A 4103-nucleotide genomic window follows, 5' to 3' on the forward strand; every position below is an offset into this window, starting at 1 on the left:
GAGGGACTTGGTTTAAAGCTACCTGAGAGATCTGGGTTTCAAGCATCTTGGTATGAGTAACTATTTGGTCAACCTTGGGTCCTAACTGAGTAATTAATTCGTTAACATGAATGTTTTGGTTCATGAACTCCTTGTTTTGTTGGGTTTGAGCGGTGATAAAATTTTCCATAATTTTCTCAAGGCTCGGCTTTGGTGGTACAGGTTGCATAGGTTGATTTGATCTAGGTGCTTGATAACTAGGTCTCGGAGGTGCATTATTTTGAATAGGGTTATTGTTTTTATAGGAGATGTTCGGGTGATTCCTCCATCCAGGGTTATAGGTATTCGAGTATGGGTTCCCTTGGGTGTAGTTCACTTGCTCGGAGTGGGTTTCGTTTAATAGACTGCATTCTGCGGATTGGTGTCCTTGGGTTCCACATATCTCACAATCCGATGAAACTGCGGCTACAGTATTCGGGTTCGTGCACATATGCTCGACCTTGAGGGCTAATGCGTCCATTTTAGCCTGCATCATGTCTATGGAGCTTAGTTCATGCACTCCTCCTTGGGCTTCCTTCTTCTCAATTGTCGCTTGTTCGACTCCCCATGATTGATGGTTTTGAGCCATATCTTCGATGAGGGCACTAGCTTCAGGATAAGGTTTGTTCATCAGAGCACCGCCTGCGGCAGCATCGATGGTCATCTTTGTGTCGTAATGAAGTCCATTATAGAAGGTTTGAATGATTAACCAATTTTCTAAACCATGATGTGGGCATGTTCGTAACAACTCTTTATATCTCTCCCAAGCTTCGAACAGCGATTCTCCTTGGTTTTGGGTAAATCTAGTTATATGGTTTCGAAGAACGGCGGTTTTACTCGGGGGAAAATATCTAGCAAGAAAAACTCTTCTAAGGTTATCCCAAGTCGTAATGGAATTGGGTGGAAGGGAATCTAACCATGATAGAGCTTTATCTCTGAGGGAAAAAGGAAATAATCTTAAACGTATTGCCTCAGGAGAAGCTCCATTGGTTTTAAAAGTATCTGCTAATTGAAGAAATATTTTTAAATGTTGGTTAGGGTTCTCGGTAGCGAGACCCGCGAATTGTCTCTGTTGCACTAGTTGCAACAGGGATGGTTTAAGTTCAAAATTATTAGCCGGTATGATTGGGTTTACTATACTAGAACTAGGTTCTTCGTTAGATGGTTGAGCAAAATCTTTAAGAGGTCTTTGGTTTTGATCTTCGGCCATAGCTCTCTTAATTCTATGAAAGAATAAACGTGCGTGAGCGTAACGTTCAGGTTCCGCCAGAGGGTTTACTAAGCTTAAACTTCCGGTGCTGCGAGTTCTTCGCATTGACCGGCGGGAAATAACCTAAGTCTAAACGATATAACAACAGGAAAATGAAATTTGACGAAATTGGTCCCCGGCAACGGCGCCAAAAACTTGGTGCGGTCAATAACTTGATGCGGTGTTCGCAAGTATACGAACGCGTCAGAGTAATATAAAAGATTATCGTATCCACAGAGACCAAGTGTCAATCTATCGTTATCTGTCGTTATGGTGTTTATCAAAGGCAATCGAAATAGGTGTTTTTGTAGTGTGTAATGAAAAGTAAAGTTTTGAAATAATTAATAAAGACAGGGTCGAATGTAATTCACGTAATCAATCAATAATCCAAGTACTTGCTAATAGAATTACTTATGGGCAATGTTTCCTACTTTGAAAAGAACTAATTTAACAGGAACTGTCGCTTTCGCGTATTCAGAACCGAGTTATACTCCCTAATCAAACCCTCTTATTGTCACTTATAAAAAGGCGCGCATTGCGTTAGAGTAGTAAACCTATTTTTAAGAAATATAGTATCTTGACTAAGTTGAAAAGTATTATAACCTGGATTTCTTAACCAAAAGAGGTTCTTACGAACCAGACTCTAAACTTATAAACGCGTCCGAAAATAGTTTTAAAATCTCTTTTCTTCTTTATGTTAAAAACTCCTAATGAACTAGACAAAGCGCTTTCGCTGTTTTTGAAATAGTTAAAAACAATTAAGTTTAAAAAGACGTTGGACGACTTTCGATCTTACCCAACGAAATTGAAGTGCGGGAAAACTTAAGTTGAAAGTTAAAATAGCCCTTAAGTATTTCTACGAACAATTGTACGGATTACTGGTTTAATTATGATCCTTACATTCTAACCTTATAAATTTAGCTAGACATGGTAAAGTAAAAGTGCATTAAAATAAATAAAAGTAGTGCGAATGCGGAAAGTAAATAAAAGTAGTGCGAGTGCGGAAAGTAAATAAAAGTAGTGCGAGTGCGGAAAGTAAATAATTTAAAGCGAGTGCGAGAAATAAATAAAGTAAAAGCGAGTGCGAGAAATAAATAAAGTAAAGGCGAGTGCGGGAAATAAATAAAGTAAAGGCGAGTGCGGGAAATAAATAAAGTAAAGGCGAGTGCAGGAAATAAATAAAGTAAAGGCGAGTGCGGGAAATAAATAAAGTAAAGGCGAGTAATAAAACCCTGCTCCAATCGGAGGGCTGAGTAAATTGCAATGCGGAAAAGAAAATGGCGGCAGGATTAACTTCCTTCCAAAGTGCTCCAAACTCGATTACAGACTCTATCACAGACTCGATCACACAATTGTGGTAACACTCCAATGCGAAGCAATTACCACTTTATAAAACTGAATATATGCCTAAGTGAAACAAAGTTGCTTCTGAGTTTGCCTCTGCTCTAAGTTTGGATGATTGTAAAACTGAATTCGCGTTTCTATTTATAAGCAAATAAAAAAGGTGGAATTGACTTGGATGCCCTTCAACTTGAAAATAGAGGAAATTGTTTCCTTCTTATGGCGCCCGCCACAAGCACAAAGTGGGGCGCCTTAGTGGATGAAGTGGGGAAACGTGGGAGTTGAAGAAGTTGGACTTGGACACGTCATGGCTTGGTCTGTGGCGCCCGCCATGGGGTAGGCCATAAGCACAAAATGCTGAATTTTAGGGTTTTTAGCCCTTTTTCACTTCTTTTCTCGATCGGGGCTCCGATTAAAGTAAAAACCTAAAAACAAAGGAAAACATAGTAATAACATAATAAAATGATAATAAAACAACTAGAATGCATGCGAAATCAGAGTCGAAAATACGTAAATTTTAGTGTGATCAGTAATTAAGCAACTAACGAAGGAGTACAAATGTATAAAAGAAAATTTGATTATGTACTTCGTCATTGCAAATAGGTTGCTCAAAAAATTTGAATATATAGACATAAAACATGTTCCTAGAATAAAAAACCAAGAAGCTAATGACTTAGCACAAATAGATTCAGGGTATAGAATTTCAAAAGAGAAGCTAGAGGAACTTGTCGAAGTAAGAGGAAATGCAATGGCTGCCAGATTGTCTCCGACAGATTTGGAAAGCACTCAGTTAGGATATGCTAACAAAGAAGAGTTTGAAGTACTGGCCATTGATACCTTAATGGATACAGATTGGAGGAATCCAATTATTAATTATCTCAAGGACCCTTCGATAGACACAGAAAGAAAAACCAAGTACAGGGCTTTATCTTATGTTTTGATGGGGAATGAATTATTCAAGAAAACCCCTGAAGGGATCCTGTTGAAATGTTTAGGAGAAAACGAGGCGTACTTAGCATTATCTAGTGTACATAGTGGAGCCTGTGGAGCACACCAGGCAGGCCATAAGATGAAATGGTTGCTTTTCAAATATGGAATGTATTGGCCCATCATGTTAAAAGATTGCATAGAGTTTGCTAAGGGTTACCAAGAATGTCAAGTACATGCAGGAATTCAACATGCTCTTGCAAGTGAGCTTCATGCAATTATCAAGCCTTGGCCTTTCAGAGGTTGGGCATTAGATCTAATTGGGGAAATTTGACCTACTTCATCCAAAGGTCAGAAGTACATCCTTGTAGGACTTGCCTATTTTACTAAATGGGTCGAAGCAGTACCTTTAGTAAATGTGGATCAAGAAACTGTCATTGAATTCATTCAAAGGCAAATATTATATAAATTTGGGATCCCAGAAAGTATAACAATAGATCAAGGATCAGTTTTTACTGGTCGAAAGATGCAAGAGTTTGCAAAGGAAATGGGTTTCAAATTATTAACA

The 4103-nt window shown here is 38.5% G+C and overlaps 1 non-coding gene across 1 annotated transcript; it reads left to right on the forward strand.

Annotated features, from left to right (window-relative positions):
• The first annotated feature begins 737 nt into the window (after nucleotides 1–737).
• On the forward strand, nucleotides 738–844 carry LOC127123986 (small nucleolar RNA R71). Its single transcript, XR_007803637.1, has one exon. It is a non-coding gene; the product is annotated as a small nucleolar RNA R71 (small nucleolar RNA).
• The last annotated feature ends 3259 nt before the right edge of the window (nucleotides 845–4103 follow it).

The sequence above is a fragment of the Lathyrus oleraceus genome, chromosome 2, assembly GCF_024323335.1.
Source record: "Lathyrus oleraceus cultivar Zhongwan6 chromosome 2, CAAS_Psat_ZW6_1.0, whole genome shotgun sequence".
Taxonomy (NCBI): Eukaryota; Viridiplantae; Streptophyta; class Magnoliopsida; order Fabales; family Fabaceae; genus Lathyrus; species Lathyrus oleraceus.